Raw genomic sequence first — 11,678 nt, 5'->3', positions numbered from 1 at the left:
CTGGTCTGGCTGACGCCATGCGGCAGGCGCCTAGGCAGTCTGTCCGTCAGTCTGTCGGTCGGTCAAAAGTCAGCCAGCATTGCATTCCGTCAGTCACTTCGTCCGTCCGTCAGTCAGTCACGTCTCTCTTTCCAAAGAAATAAAGAAGACCTCGTATACATAGATACACATGTATACATACTTCCTTCCTTCCTTCAATACATATACATATATAGCTTCTTTTTTTTATATGAAATGGTACCTCTCGTGAGCTGAGCTGAGAGAGCCTTTAGATATATACATACATACATATATATATATATAGATATATATAGATATATATATATATATGTACATGCATGGAAGACCTCGAGGTACATACCGAGTGTCGATATGCTTGCAACTTTTCCCCTAATCTAAGAGTAGGCTATGCGTGTGTTTGGGCAAAAGGAAGTTCTAGATTCCTTCTATACCACAATTTGGTGTTCAACAAAGAAGGATGCCCACTCTCCCCAAATATTTGTTGTGTATATGCATTGATGGATCAAAACAAATGGTTGTCCAAGTTTGGAAAGGAATAAGTTGTCATTGAGAATGTTGTCTTTTGGTACATAGAGCATGTGGTGGTTTTTACAAGTACTTGTTGAGATGCACGTAAGTTTATGAGGGCATTCAAAGAGGTTTGCATGTATACCAAGTTCAGGGCATTCAAAGATAATGCTTGTGAAGAGACAATAATCCATCAATTATATACAATAATGAGCCACTATATAACCATAGAAGGCTTTCAATACCTTGGCCTTGAAGTTCCCTCACGTCGTAGATGGAATGAATGTGTTGATTGGTGCATGGCACTTAGAGAGCCAGGAAATACCACATGCAATGGTAGATAAATTAAATATTAGGTCCTCAAGAAGTACCTTTTCAACACTTTGGTGGCACGCACTAGTGTGGGGTTGTAGCATCCGTAAGTCCTCTTGGGAAAAAATTGAAAATGTCCAAAAGTGTTTTCATATAAAGTTTGTCTAAATCAAGAAACAAATATCATACCATGAACCCTCCTATTTCTCTAGACAATGTCACTTCCAATTGGGACCGTGACCATGGAATAATAGGTTCTTAAGTACACTCTTTAGGTTCAAAAAGACCCTCATATGAACTACTTCGAATCACATGGGAATCAAGAAAAAATATCAAATGACACAAAAACAATTTTTTACGCTTTACTTGGATCTAAGGTGTGAAAAATGGTTAGGAATATGGAAGTGCAACATAGTTGAGATTCCTTTGTAAACGGTGTCATTTCGCAACATCAATGTACCATGACATGGAAAAAAATGTAGGCTTACACTTTCACATATTATATTACATATGTTGCTAACTACAAAATTATATTATTTGTCAAACAGGGAAACCGCACACATCGGTACATGTTGCAGCCCGTCTTTATTTTTCTATTTGGTATCAAATATTAAGCAAGGAAAATAGCAACGATGCAAGGAATACTTCGAGATTTTGGTGAAATATACATGGTTGAATCATTATCCAATAAAAGCGCACAAATTGAGCATTGCCATTTCTAGCCCAACTATATCTTCTTCTATGACATTTCTAACCACTCTAACATGGTTTACCTTTTCTAACTTGACTACTGCAATTTTTTGCACTATTTCTAACCCAACCCATGTTTTCCATCATGGCTATAAACACAGCTACAATATTTCTAATGCGGCTAATATTTTCTAACCTGGTAATATTTTCTGTCTCGACTAATATTTTTTTAACTCAACCATATTTCAAACATGATTAATATTTTCCAGCCTAACCATATTTTCCAACCTAGCCAATATTTTCTAACATGGCCATAAAATTTCCTAACCCAGTAGAAATTTGAACCTAGTCAATATATTCTAAGCTAGTCCACACTTTGATATTCATTTGAAATGTGAACTGTTGGATCAATGTAGACCTGAAATTTGAAATTTGATTTATGTGGTGAGTGAGGATGGGGAAAACATAGAAGACAATTATGTTCTAATATGGGACCATATTTACGAGTTGAAGCATGAATTGATTCAAGCAATACATGATAATCTAATTCTAGTTGTTATCGGTGAAACAGGTTCAGGTAAAACCACTCAAGTTACTCCATACCTTGCAGAAGCAGGATACACAACTAGAGGCAAGATCAGTTGATCACAACCATGAATGATGGTAGTGTGTTTGTAGCGCAAAGGGTTGCGAAGGGATTTGGTTGTAGGTTAGGGGAAGAGGTTGGATATGCAATCTATTCAATGATGGTACAAGGCCTAATAATGTTATCATGCTCTGTGGGGGGGAGGGGGGGGTCACTTAAGTGGAACTGACAACTATAAAGGTAGGGATTATTTGTGTAATTTCAACACTACTCTTTTACTTGTTCTTTATATGCAACATCTGAGGGGTAACGTAGAAAAATAACAAAAAAGAAACAAAACCAAAAAAGAGGAAAATTAGAAAATAGAGATCGAAAATTAGAGAAAAGAAACACACAAACAGAATACAAGAGACAGAAAGGTAAGGAGGAAGCTTGAGATATCGTTCATCTCGATCAACACCAAAGCCCTACTTATGTCATCTGTGGAAGAGTTCTTATTCCATTGATATCACACACAACTCACATATACAAGTAAACCTTCCTACATTCTTCTTAACATTATGTCAAAGTAGGTGTAGGCAGAAGTAGTGTTGGATGCAGTCGTCAGATGTGCAGAACAATATCTCAGCACTCCTCGTGATAAAGATCGTCAGAGAATAGATAGAAAATTCGACAAGTAGGACAAGAAACAATGATATTGAGTCTTGACGATGGTTTGATTTAGATGTAATCTAAAGGAGATGTGCTCTAGACATACACCAATGCCCATTTCTTTTTGCTTCCATGTGTATGGTGATAATGTTTTTTCACTTGGTACCAAGTTTGTTGTAAACTTGATGGTTCAATGATTCCACAATGACGATGATGAAATTTTGGACATCGTCATTGTATTTGTAAGATTGGTATGCTCTAAATGCAACAGGGACTTCTTTGTATTTGCATTTCCATATTTATAATTGTTGGGTGTCAAACCCAACTTCCCCAACGTAATGGCTTTCACACTAGCAATGGACACACTAGGTTCTGGCTAGTTTTGTAAGTAGTAGAAAGGGCAGTTGCCCTAAGTTAGTTGGTATTTAAACCAACTATTTTGTAACCTAGTAAACAGTTGGATGTATGTTTGGTTGTAACCATTTTCTTGCTAATACAACTTCTTGTTCTCTGTCTCTAAGTTCTCTCTCTCTCTCTCTCTCTCTCTCTCTTACTCACACACACACACACACACACACACAATTTCCTTCCGCTGCACGAGATCATCTAGACTCTCCATTTCTTTATATGGTATCAGAGCGTGTGGTAGTTTGATAAAAACTCACTCAAGTATGTTGTGTCACACGCTGATGATCAAACAAAACCAACTTAACAACAGGGAAGAAAAATGACACCATGAACACTCAGATGGGAAACACTCTTCCTATCGAGAAACTCGACAGATCAAACTTCGCATCTTGGGAATACAAGATGCACCAATACCTTTGTTGGTGTCATGAAGACATACATTTTGGCTTACAAGGATTCAAACCCACAACGTCTTGTTCTACATATTAGAACTTTAACCATTATAATAACATATATAATATATAATCATAATAATTATAATATAGAGTATTCTACAACATTTTAGAATACTCCATAAGGACCTATAAATAGGTGTCTATTCATTCATCACAACTCATTTGGTTCAACACCAGTCTTCAGCCCCTTAGCCTACTCTTTGTAACCTTTGTTCTCTTATAATATAAACTCTTTTCCATTTCTAGTGTTCTCTCTCTCCTACTCTCAAGTCACGATAGTTTGAACCAAAACTCTATTTTCTTCTTCTCCAACTTGTTCTTCTCTTAAACTTATTCAAGCAAATCTAGCAATTTTCTGTCATAACACTATGGAGTCTGTCGGCAAGCAAGAATATGTGTGCGTTCTCTCCGAGCTCAACATGCTAATAACCAAATTCCTGGCATTGGAGCAAGAAAATCAAAGATTGTTGGGAGACCTACGACAAGTAAGCGGTGAGAAAGTACAATAATATGAAGAATGATCTCAACGGGTGCATCAATTGAAGACTACTCTATTGCAACGACAAGCGGTGGAAGTTCAAACCTCGCCGAAAGAACCAAACATTAGTCTTCCGGCCAAGTTTGATGGTACGAGGTCTCAATTTTGTGGATTTTTAAATCAGGTACGACCTGTGATTAAATTGCATCCTAGCCATTACCCAATTGATGTTGCTTGAGTGGGACTAGTTGGTACATTGTTAACCGGTACTGAGTTAGCATGGTTTGTACCACTCCTAGAGAAGCACTCACCATTGTTAGAGGATTTTGAAGGATTTATAAAAGAATTCCAAGCCAACTTTGGAGACACCGATAGTATGAGGACAACAATAAACAAAATTTGATGATTACGACAAGGAGATCGTCCTGCTTCCACTTACGCTGTAGATTTTTGTTTCCTAGCATGTGATATTCCATGGTGTTAGGCGGCGTTAATGGACCAATTTCGTCAAGGTCTACGCAACGATGTGAAGGATTTGTTGGAAAATATAAGGAAAAGAATAAAATTGTAAATAATTAAAATAAATAGTTATGACTCTTGATACGAAGAGTCACATGTATCCTATATGAAAACATCACACGCTTCTCTCTAATTGAGAGAGAAGAGAAACAGGAAATCAAAAAAATCATAATTCATCCTTCTCTCTTTCTCTATCTCCCTGTCTCTGTTTCTCTACATGGTATCAGAGCAAGATTTCATATACAATTATAGAGAAACAGAGAACAGAATCAACAAATCACTCAAGAATTCTTCCCCTCCTCAAAGACCTCATAGATAAACAGCAAACAGAGTCAACAAAACGCTATGTGGACCAGAATTCTTAATTTTTTAAAAGACCTGTACATTCCTGGTTCTGAATTTTTTTATTCAACCATGGCTTAGGCAACTCCTTCATCATCCCAAAACCTCCTGTATAGAAAAACAACAATTACCAAATTGAATGGCACCAACTATAGAGTCTGGAGTAGCAAAATGACCCTCATATTCAAACAACTAAAATTATGGGCAGTTGTTGAGGGCAGCGAGACGCAACCCACAACGTCAGACCCGAACTACGCTGCATGCGAAGAAAAAGATCTAGCAGCAAAGCTAGAAATTATGTCGAATCTCGAGGACCAACAAGTCGACGCGCTCAGAAATTGTTGCACTGCAAACGCCATGTGGATCGACTTGAAAAACGAATTCGAACCAACTACAGATGGAAATCAGGTCATGACTCTAAACTCATTAGTAATTTTAAAGATGCAAGAAGAAGAGGATATGTGTGCACTTATAAACTCATGGAAATGCAAACTAGATGAGTGTCGTACGTCTAGAGTTGAATTAGAGTCAAAGTTGCAAAGACTTCTCCTATTAGGTGCATAGCCACCATCATGGAGCACTTTCGTCACCACCCAAAATTTCAACACAAACACAACTCTCATTGACCTCATAAATTGTATAAGACAAGAAGAGGCAATGAAAAAGGCACGCTGGCCGGAACAAACACAACACACATTAGTAATGATAGCATACCATAACAAACTACCCTCTCAAAATCAAAGAACAGAATACAAGCCCAAATATTACCCAGAAAATTTTAGATCACAAACCGGAGGCCTTAGGTTCTCACAAATTTTCGGCACCATTTGCAAGAAACCTGGACATACAAACAATCAATGTAGGTTTAGAAAAACCAGAATTAAACAACCATATCAAAGATCTAGATCTCGAGTAGAAGCCCACTTAGCTGAAGAAATTTCAGAAGATGAATCATACCCAACTAAAACAAATAATGAAAAATTTGACGATGGTTATGACGACCTCATGCAAGCATTCCTTGCCGAAGCTTTAATAGTAGGAATCGATACAAAACAGAAATCTGACAACACCTAGTATTTCGTTACCGGTGCCACCCATCACATGACAAATAATAGACAATCCATAAAAAATTATAACCCCTTACCATCACCAATCCCCGTCGTGTTTGGTAATAATGGTAGGCTAAATGCTTTAGGAAAAGGAGACGTAAACCTCTTCCTAGAAAACAACCAAGTTCTTATAGTAGACAATGTTTATTTTGTTCCTGGAATAACAAAAAACCTACTATCCGTTTGTCAAGCAACCAAAAATGGCACCTCCATAAAGTTCGAAGAAACATATGCACAAATTAAACATAAAACCCCGAATGGACAGATAACTAAATACATCTGTAAACATCTAGACGACGGACTCTATCGCATCCCATGCACACCCACAACCATCACATTAGAAGCACACTATACATCAACAAATGAACAATCTACTTTAACGAATTTGTGGCACCATCGACTCGCACACACTCATCTACAAGCCATAAAAAATATGCAATTTCATAATATGGCATTAGGCCTTCCTAAAGCCCACCTCACAAACTTGAAAATCTGTGAAGGGTGCATTCTTGGAAAAATGCCCCAACATCCTTTTTCCACGTTGACAAACCACAAGTAGTCAACCCCTACAACTTTTCCACAGTGATCTCTGCGGCCCTTTTCCTACAAAATCAATTAGTGGATCAGTATACTTCATAAGCTTTATCGACGACTATAGTAAATTCACCGTTATTACTTTCTTAAAAACAAAAAATCAAGCTCTATCTGCATTCAAAAATTACCTTCACCTCGCTGAAAATCTAACTAACCACAAACTAAAATCCCTACAAATCGAAGGAGGAGGGGAATACCACTCAAAGGAATTCATAAATTTTTGCAAATCATAAGGAATCCACCATCAGAGGTCTGTTCCACACACACCTCAACAAAATGGCACTGTAGAAAGAAAAAATAGAAGCTTGTTAAATGCTACTCGCAGCATGCTACATGCTGCAAAACTAGATTCGAAATTCTGGGAAGAAGCTATTGCGACAACTTGCTATATCAAAAATCGAATCTACCATCACTCCCTAGGCTTCCTCACTCCATTCGAACTCTGGTATGAACATAAACCACACCTCCAAAATCTTAAAACAATCACGACCTCATGCGACCGACATAGACATACCATCGCGACTGTTCTGAACTGTCCATTGTTGACTTACACAGCCGACAATTGAAGACCACGTCACCCAACCCTCATCCTTCACTCAGTTCCCATAACAGAACTGACCACTCAAACATTGGGCATCCATATGTCTTGTCACACCCAAAGACTTTGAACAATTTCAACTCTCCAAATACCCCACAAACTAAACACTTGCCCATCTCTAACATCGACACTACACCTCCTAGATGCCTTAGAAAACTATCAAACATCTACCAAGAATTAGACGAACTAGAGTGTCATTTTAGCGATCTTGACACGGGGCATACATCCAACCTCGACGTAGACAGTCCACATATCGATTTCGAGGAACCTACCAACGTCGAAGAAGCACTTCAAAGCCAAAATGCAGATAATTGGATAAATGCAATGAAAGATGAAATGCATTCCCTCACCAAAAATAAAACATGAGACCTAGTGGAAAAGCCCACCGATCGTAAGATCGTCACTTGCAAGTGGGTACTCCGAGTAAAGTATGACCCCCAAGGACAACCTGTTCGTTTCAAAGCAAGACTAGTTGCTCGAGGTTTCACACAAGTACCCGGAATAGACTTCACAGATACTTTCAGTCCCACACTACAAATAACATCCTTTCGACTACTTGTGGCCATCGTTGCGGTTCAAAAGCTTGAGCTTCATCACTTGGACATTCAAACCGCATTTCTACATGGTGACCTCGAAGAAGAAGTTTATATGGCGCAACCCCCCTATTTTTAAAATATACAATTTCCCACACACGTCTGCAATCTTCGGAAGTCCATCTACGGCCTACGACAATCACCTCGAGCCTGATACTATCGTCTCCACACTTTCTTAATAAAATGTGGCTATAGTAGACTTAAAAGTGAACCTAACATCTATCTTAGAAAATGGGCATCCAACTTCATCATATTAGGAGTATATGTAGATGATTTTCCCTTATTATCAAATTCTCTATCTTATTTAAGTTTTTGTAAACAAGAGTTGAAATCAGTTTTTCCTATCACCGATCTTGGACCCATGACCTATTTTCTAGGAATAGAAGTAAAAAGAAATACAAGTCTAGGACAAATATCACTCTCACAATCTCGATACATTGATAATATTCTAAAACGTTTTAACATGGAACATTGCAAACCCATATCTACCCCACTTCCTACCACACTTAAGTTGTCCATTGAAGATAGCTCAAAATCACTCATAGAAGAAACTGAAATGGAAAACATTCCCTATAGACAAGTAATAGGCTCCATACGATATCTAGTTAGTAGCACAAGACTAGATTTATGCTTTAGTACAGGATTACTATCACGCTTTATGACGAACCCTGGCCCCAAACATTGGCAAGCACTTAAGAGAATTCTTCGATATCTTAAACATACTAAACACTTGTGTCTTATTTTTCAATCCATGCATTCGGAGTCGATCCAACCAAAATTGTGTGGATGGGCAAACCCCTCAACTGCTCTTCATGGATGGACCGACACCGACTGGGGAGGAGATGTGGATGACCGAAAATCCACAAGTGGCTATGTGTACACCTTTGCCAGAGGAGCGATTGCGTGGAGATCGAAAAAAAACAAGCTACGGTTTCACTATCTTCGACAGAAGCGGAATATGTTGCTGCTACCCTAGCTGCAAAAGAAGGAATTTGGCTAAAAGCCATATTAGAAGAAATTTTGCTAAAGAAGAACCAATAGAAATCTACTGCGACAATCAAGCATGCTTAAAGTTGGCAAGCAACCCAAGAATTAGTGACAATATACGTCACATATCTTTCAAGCACCACTTCTTAAGAGACATGATTGAAAAAAAGAAGATCAACATAAAGTTTATGCCATCAACTTTGATGTGGGCAGATTTCTTAACAAAGCCAGTAGCAAGTCATAAACATCTACAATGTTGCAAAAACATCGGACTACTCAATCATACAAAAACCAAAGATAAAAGCTTAGAATTTTGATTATTTTCCTTAGGGAGGAGTGGTGGAAAATATAAGGAAAGGAATAAAATTGTAAAATAATTAAAATAAATAGTTATGACTCTTGATACGAAGAGTCACATGTATCCTATATGAAAACATCACACGCTTCTCTCTAATTGAGAGAGAAGAGAAACAGGAAATAAAAAAAATCAGAATTCATCCTTCTCTCTTTCTCTATCTCCCTGTCTCTGTTTCTCTACAGGATTTACCTCTTACCTTCCATGATGATCCAAAATCTATTATTGAAGCAATAAGTCGGGCCGTGCGATGTGACAATCGCTTATTTGAGCGGCGTTCTAAACGCCCGAAAAATTTTATGCTTCCGACTAGCAGAAACATATGCTTCGGTGGTCACAACTCCACCCCAAGTGTCAAAGCCAAGTTTGGTGGAAGGCCCTACTCCAATGGAAATCGAGACAACACGACGTCGAGGACCATTATCGGATGCTGAAAAGCAACGACGTCGAGTGAATTGTCTATGCCTCTATTGCCGTGGTCTAGGACATATTGCTGTGAATTGTCCACATAAACCATGATGACAAGTTTACCAAGTAAGTGCCCATGACAACCCCATTTCAATTTCCGTCCCACCTTCTTGTAACCCAAGTAGGCCTAGTTGTCTCTGTCCTAAAAATACATTTGATGTCTTAGCCAATTAGATGATGTGTTAAACAAGTAAGCCAGGCCAAAATCGGAGCCATTTTGTTGGACAACCCTAGGCATATAGCGTTCGTCCCTAGTCATGGTTCCATTTCATCCGGTCAAGTTAGTTGAGTTTTCTCTACACAAGTCAAGCTTAACACATCTAGGTGCCATTGAGTCCCAACTTCTGCCCTCTTAGACTCTGGAGCCAACTCATGTTTCATGGATTGTGAGTTTACTGTAATGCATAATATTCAGTTGCATAAGCTCCCAAGCCCAGTGTCTATCGGAGTCATTGATGTACGCTCCATAGCATCAGGTGATATAGTTGAATGGTCTGAACCAATTCGTGTAGTCCTAGGCAATTTGGCCAGTGTCATTTCGTTCAACATCATTAGTAGTCCAGAGCACTCCCTAGTTCTTGGTCTTCCACGGTTTGAGCTACATAACCTAACTATTGATTGGAGAAAAAGAACCATGACGACAAGTTAACCACGTAAGTGCCCATGACAACCCCATTTCAATTTCTATCCCGCTTCTCGTAACCCAAGTAGGCCTAGTAGCCCCTGTCATAAAAATACATTTGATGTCTTGAGCCAATTAGACGATGTGTTAAACGAGTAAGCTCAGCCAAAATCGGAGCCATTTGGTTAGACAAACACCATAGGCATATAACATTTGTCCCTAGTCGTGGTTCCATTTCATCCGGTCAAGTTGGTCGACTTTTCTCTGCACAAGTTGAGCTTAACACATATAGGTTCCATCGAGTCCCAACTTCTACCCTCTTAGACTCTGGAGCCAACACTTGTTTCATGGATCTTGAGTTTGTTGTAATGCATAATATTAAGTTGCATAAGCTCCCAAGCCCAGTGTCTGTTGGAGTCATTGATGGATGCCCCATAGCATCAAGTGATATAGTTGAAGAGTCGGAACCAATTCGTGTAGTCCTAGGAAATTTGGCTAGTGTCATCTTGTTCAACATCATTAGTAGTCCATAACACTCCCTAGTTCTTGGTCTTCCATGGTTTGAGCTACATAACCCAAGTATTGATTGGAGAAAAAGAACCATTGAAGAGGTCACATTATAGTTTGAGTCTCTTAAAACTCCAACAAGGGATATGAGACCCAAAACATTTCAACAATATCTATACATCGGTTACGTGAGGAAGGACGAAAGGAAAACATGTTTGTGTTCATAGTTTTAGCAACTCCCACATCGAGCTCACAAGAATTGGGGGTCCAACTACCAAAGAAGTATACAGAATTCTCCGATGTGTTCGATAACGTGAATGCCAATAGACTACCAGAGCATCGACCATATGATTGCCTGATTGATTTGCAGGCCAAAAAAGAGCCTCCATGGGGGCCAATTTATAACCTTTCGCCCACAGAGCTAGAGGTTCTTTGAGAATATATTGACGAGAACTTGGCAAATGGGTTTATCCAATATTCAAGATCTCCTGCCTGTGCACCCATATTTTTGTGAAGAATAGTGCGGAATACTGCTCGGCCACAACCGAGTCTTTAGATCACTTCGTTTAAGGATCAAACACAGAAATGGGAATAGAGATGAATACTCGTACACACACGAATAAATAGAGAGTACACAAGATGTTTACGTGGAAAACCCTAATAGGGAAAAACCACGGGAGCCCACAGACTCCGAACTAACACTAATGAGAAAGGTACAATCAGAGACTCAGAGGCAACGACCTCAAGCTCTGTTTCTTCGCCAAGCGGCGGTTACAACTGAAACCGTTTTGTATCTCACTCTCACTTTCTCTCTCTCTGTCACTCACTCTATACAACAGTTATACATAAAATAATATGACAACAACACTATCACAA

The 11,678-nt window shown here is 38.8% G+C and overlaps 1 long non-coding RNA gene across 1 annotated transcript; it reads right to left on the bottom strand.

Annotated features, from left to right (window-relative positions):
- Positions 1-5,231: 5,231 nt before the first annotated feature.
- LOC147867363 (uncharacterized) lies at positions 5,232-6,758 on the bottom strand. Its single transcript, XR_015532392.1, has 5 exons — positions 6,633-6,758; positions 6,286-6,394; positions 6,114-6,187; positions 5,479-5,930; positions 5,232-5,360 (listed from the first exon to the last, which is right to left on the bottom strand). It is a non-coding gene; the product is annotated as an uncharacterized LOC147867363 (long non-coding RNA).
- Between the last annotated feature and the right edge of the window lie 4,920 nt (positions 6,759-11,678).

The sequence above is a fragment of the Azolla caroliniana genome, unplaced genomic scaffold, assembly GCF_043228905.1.
Source record: "Azolla caroliniana isolate FFs.n. ecotype wild unplaced genomic scaffold, voAzoCaro1.0.p SCAF_2, whole genome shotgun sequence".
NCBI lineage: Eukaryota > Viridiplantae > Streptophyta > Polypodiopsida > Salviniales > Salviniaceae > Azolla > Azolla caroliniana.
This window is presented reverse-complemented; position numbering and strand designations above follow the sequence as displayed.